Raw genomic sequence first — 5,960 nt, 5'->3', positions numbered from 1 at the left:
GTGGTCAAGGGGGGGAAAGGCTTGCCTGACCTCTACTTGTTCCTGGGCAGCCGCTACACAGCGTTACATCTGACTCTTGCCACCTCCCCGGTCAACAACAAGACTCAGGACCTCGCACGGTTCTGGCTGGGATCTTACCTCAGGACTCTGAGGCTGATCCCAGTCGACCTGCGAGCCCCAGTCTCTTTCCTGCTACCCCCGCACTACGTCCAGCTCCAGAAGTTTTTAAGACATTTTAAACTGGAAAAAGAAACAGTCACGGTCTTAACAAAACACAGCTCTCTTCTCTCTCTTGTGCAGGATCGGGAACCAGTGTGTCCAGTGCGCGGGCTCGCTATAGGTGAGCCCACAACGGTTTGGCGCAACGTGGCCCATCCTGCTCTCCTGAATCGGCATCGGGACCTGTCCTGGATGGTCGCCCACGAGATCCTCCCGGTCAGGGCCGTTATGCACTCACGGGGCATGGCGAGGACATCCGCGTGCCCCCGACCAGGCTGCGGCCAAGAAGAGTCGGTGAGGCACATGCTCTGGGAGGGCAGAGCCGCCAGGGACCTGTGGAAGGAAGCAGGCCCCCTGATCACCTCATGTCTGCCAGCAGGGGAGGACCTAACACCTCAGCTCGTGCTGTATGGGGTGGGCCGAAGGCCCATTCCACCGAAGGCCTTCACCAAGCTCTGGCCCACCCTCACGTGCCTGAAGGAAGCACTGTGGTCCTCCCGTAACCTGCTGGTAGCGAAAAACGTAGAGACCACCCCCCAGGCAGTGGCCATGGTAGCCACGGAAGCCCTGGGGTGGTATGGAAGGAAGGGGGCCTCCACCCCAGGCGAAGGGTCCCCCACAACACCCTAGGTCCCGGCGGCCACGGCCTGACAGCGCTGCGGCGCCTAGGGCGATGCGCCTAGGGGAGGGATCTCCACTGGGCCCCGAAGGACGGGACGATGATCTGTTCAGAAGAGCAGGATAAGGTGAGCTTGATAAAGACTCACCCTGCTCCTGTACAAGGGACCGAAGACAGCCTTTTAACAAAGTGGCTTTTTAACATGTTTTTCATGTCTTAAAAAATGTTTTACCTTTGTTAGATCATTAGTACACATTTTAAATGGTTTTTACAGATTTGATGTTTTTACAAGGAAAGTACTTTTATTCATGGTTGTTTTTATTGGTTTTAACAACATGTACTTTTTAGCAAATTTAAATGTAACTTTCAAATGCTGTGTTTTATGCTTTGTTGCCGTTTTTATGTGTATAAATGATGTAAAAAATGTATGAGCTGTTTTTAAAGGAATTGTGTCAATAAAACTTTTCAAATAAATAAAAAAAAATTAAAATGGTGTAATACCCTACAGTTTTCTTGACATTTTGTTTTCATTATTGTGATAGGCTCATGTTTTACCGGGACGGCGTACCCCCACTATTTATTTTACTTGGAGCCTGTACTGGACCATACAGCCTTACGTTCATTCCTGCTTCAGGCTATTTATTTGGTGTTGAAGAATGGACAATTGTGGGGAACCGGTCTCCAAGTAGGCTACACGTTAACGTTATTAGCTATCTGTGTGGAAACAAAATGTCATCACAGGTAAGACATTTAACTTTTTTTGGCAAGTCATGCAGCCTCAATTCTTTGGAAGGCCGGGCTAATAAGCAAAGTCACTTGCATTTCTATTTCTAACTTTACTTAACATAGCATACAAGTAGTCTCCATGTGTTGTGGTGAGAGTTACTATAAACCATAGACGAATTTATGATTGAGTTCTCATGATATCTATGATCAATCTCTGCATTACTTGGTCTTTTAATTTATGTTTATAGCCTATTTTCTTCATTCCTTTTCATAGATGAAAGTGCTCAATACTGCCTTAAGAGAGCCACACATGATAAAATAGTCAGCCTTAACATAGCAATTAGAACAAACGTTTTGTTGGATGAAAGCTGAATTGAGAATGTCCTTATTTATTGGTTATGTTAATAATATGTATTTGTGGATCAACAGAACTGCTGTATTTATGTGGGGAATCCTGTCAAGTATCCTGTCAAATCTCATGTTGGTGAGGCAAGGTAGGTGAAGCATGGAGTAGGGTATAAAATGTATTTAAACATATCAGCTTCACATGTATTTCTTTGGTGTTATTAGCGTCTTTAGTGTTATTGTTTTTTTTCTGGGTGAATAAGGTTTGTAAAAAAAAATATCCTTGTGGTTGGGGGGGTAATGCCTAAAGTATGGTCAGTATAAGTGGTCTCATCTCATTGGGAACAATAGCAAGGTAAGTTTATGATGAAACTTGCATGTGTTTTTGATTAAGTTGATCACATAGTCCTCAGTCACACAATTGTTAATAATGTGATTTTTTTTCACAGGTGCAGTGTCCAGTGGGCTAACTGGCATAGTCTGCACAGATTAGCAGTGACAATGGAATGCAGGGACTCGGAGGAACCTTGAGCCAAAGCGGTTAAACAGCATTGACTATACACACCATAAGGCCAGTGACCAATATGCAGAAAAGTGTCCAGAATGTCATCCCCTGCCTCTCACTCCTGCATTCCACTCACAGGAGGAATTAAATAGGAGCTTGAGACACCTGAATCTGCCTGTGGGGAGTCTGCTCTATAAGTGTGTTAATGCTGAACCAACAATCATATCACAGCCAGTAGCATCCTAGGTCAAATTGGACTGAAAGGACTATTTATTTGCGGCTGTACCATTTTAATGTATTTGAAGATAATGAGCTGATGGCCTCTCAGTGGCTGGAAGACTGTGGATACTCTGTGAACCACAGAGGCACTGTTGTCAGTGTTGAAGAGCCACGGCTATCAGCAGGCCCTGATGGAGTGCTGAACACCAAGGAGCTGTTGGAGATCAAGTGTCCTGTCATGGGGAAGGGCGGTTTTCTCTGGATGTTGTCTTCAATGGGAAAGCCTGTAATGTGAAGGTGGTGGAGGGCACACCCCAACTGCAACCACATGGGCCACGTGGCTACTACATGCAGATGAAAATTGGTCTGTTTTGCACAGGACTGTGAGAAAGTAAGGTGTTCATCTGGACTCCGTCCCAGCAAGTTGCCATCCCTGTTCCCTATGATTCATAGTTCTGTGCAGAGGCTGTCCGGGGGTTGAAGGCATTCTACTCAACACACATGCTGCCATTTATTCTTGAGGAGCATCAGGAAGGCAAAATATAGTGACAAATATATGCAGCTCTGTAGACGTATGTAGTCAGATGTCTCTCCTGTTTTCAGTTACCATTAACAAATTGTTTTTCAATTAAAAAGCCTGACTTAATGCATCAACCATCTCAGTGTTGTGGAAATTGTTTTTGACTTTGTTTTTAATATTAATGAGTATGTAAAACTAATAATTAAGTTGAGTTGTTATAGAATGAATTGACATTTATTTAACATAACTTTTGAGAACTTTTATTCAGTGTCTTCATGATTGATATCACCACGCAGGTTACACAATGCAGCACAGATTCAAAGTATTTTGTCCATTTTAGATGAGAGGTTGATTGGCACTGTCTGTGAGATGATTCTAAACCGTTTGAGCCTTTGAATTACGCGTTCCACATGAACCCGCACGTTAGCTATCCGGCGTGTACATGTGGTCTCCTCTTCTGACAGCTGTGCGCCTCTTTTTGTGAAGGCTGGAATTGTTAATTTGACCTTCCTCTCATGTAGCAGATCACGGTTTGTGAAGCCCCGGCCTTGAAGCCCCGGTTCAGAAATCAGTATGGCTTGTTAAACAAGTTCATGGACAAAACCGTACAATAAAACACCATACTGCATGAACGCTCCTAATAATATTTAATAATCATAATAATTCAGTATATATAAAATTAGATTTTTTTTGAGTTGTGAAGGAAATAAATTGTGCTATTATGACTGTGCTTAGATGCAAGAGGGAGACACACAATGAGAGCAGGCAAACTGCTCAAGCGTTTGGCTTAACTGTCACTGATGACTGTCTGACCAACCCTTCTTCATGAATGCATCTAAGCTCTAGTCGGCTGGCCATCGCGACATATTCATCGCCAGACCCACTGGCTCCAGGTCATCTACAAGTCCATGCTAGGTAAAGCTCCGCCTTATCTCAGTTCACTGGTCACGATGGCAACACACCCACCAGCAGGTGTATCTCACTGATCATCCCTAAAGCCAACACCTCATTTGGCCGCCTTTCGTTCCAGTTCTCTGCTGCCTGTGACTGGAACGAATTGCAAAAATCGCTGAAGTTGGAGACTTTTATCTCCCTCACCAACTTTAAACATCTGCTATCTGAGCAGCTAACCGATCGCTGCAGCCGTACATAGTCTATCGGTAAATAGCCCACCCAATTAACCTACCTCATCCCCATACTGTTTATATTTATTTACTTTTCTGCTCTTTTGCACACCAGTATCTCTACCTGTACATGACCATCTGATCATTTATCACTCCAGTGTTAATCTGCAAAATTGTAATTATTAGTCTACCTCCTCGTGCCCTTTGCACACAAGTATATAGACTCTTTTTTTCTACTGTGTTATTGACTTGTTAATTGTTTACTCCATGTGTAACTCTGTGTTGTTATCTGTTCACACTGCTATGCTTTATCTTGGCCAGGTCGCAGTTGTAAATGAGAACTTGTTCTTAACTAGCCTACCTGGTTAAATAAAGGTGAAAAAAACAAAAACAATGGAGGATCGTAGCCAAGCCATTTGTCTGGGTAAGGATGCTCCACTTTAGGCTTCTTGTCAAAGAAGTGGTAGGAGCACACAAAGAGACGTTTTGGAAGTTTATTTAGGTTCAACGCTTTGAGCCAGAGCCGCAAAGGTGGATGCAGGTCCTATGGGGCTCCACAGGTACATACAGATCGACGTCGCAGAGATGGTGTTCAAAACATTCTTGTTGTAAAAACGACCTCCTCTTCATCCAATTATTGTAATAGCCTCGCACTGAACACATAATGCTTGTCATGTTGATCGATATTAGGATTTTGTGCGGTTCTGTCATTGTAAAACTATCAAGCTCTCAACTAAAGGTACTGTAGAAAAGGCCCATGGAGTTGGTGGAATAATCCTTTAATTCATTGCCATTTACTCAGCTGGGCCAGGGGCGCTTTAATTAGGTCAGGTGGAAATGTCCGACAGATCTCAAATCCATAAAAGGAGGAAATTGCCATCGCCTGATTTCGCTGCTTTCTCTTCCTTAACTCCATCTGATCCAGAAGTTCTGTGCGTCCATGAATCCACGTAAATCGACCGACTCTTACCTTACATCTGAATTATCTGTGGCGATCGGGAGAGTGGACCATTCAGTTACTGTTAATAGTTATTACCGCGGAGCGCGGCTTGGAGCGCACGCTTCAAACATATTGTGTAATGTGAATTGTCAATGATCACGGCCCTACAGATCCTCATAGGCCAATTATGCAATCGATATGGTTCATGTGTATTGAAATTAATTATATATACACATGAAGACAATTGAAAGAGTGAAATGAGAAATGTCATTGTTTGCTAACTGATTGACTTTGATAATGGGGATTATAGATTGTATAACCATTCACTGTTTGTATTCTTTCATGATTTATGATAAATAGTTACGGGCCTAAATGACTCGCGGATGATTACTATTGACTTAATGAACTGAACTGTTGACCTCCCTAACTTATGTTAATAATGAATGATATGATTTGATATTTGATTGGATACATGTTATTTGTTTCCTTTGTGATGCAGCACAAAGGATTCCCTGCCTCAGTCTCATCCATTCCTCTGTCACCTGACACGTGACCACCTGTTCACCTTCACTGTCAGTCATCCTACCTGTCCAGCTACCCACACAGATTCCACTAATCTTTCAGGTACCGCTTTTGCAGCTTTCACCTCCCGCCTCTAGCACGCGCTAGCGTTTCGCGAATGTTGCCGGAAATAGAACTACGATTGCAACCGATAACTCGCCAGGATCACTGTGACGTTTCAG

Source organism: Oncorhynchus nerka, linkage group LG18 (genome assembly GCF_034236695.1).
Source record: "Oncorhynchus nerka isolate Pitt River linkage group LG18, Oner_Uvic_2.0, whole genome shotgun sequence".
Taxonomy (NCBI): domain Eukaryota; kingdom Metazoa; phylum Chordata; class Actinopteri; order Salmoniformes; family Salmonidae; genus Oncorhynchus; species Oncorhynchus nerka.
Note: the sequence above shows the minus strand (reverse complement) of the source record.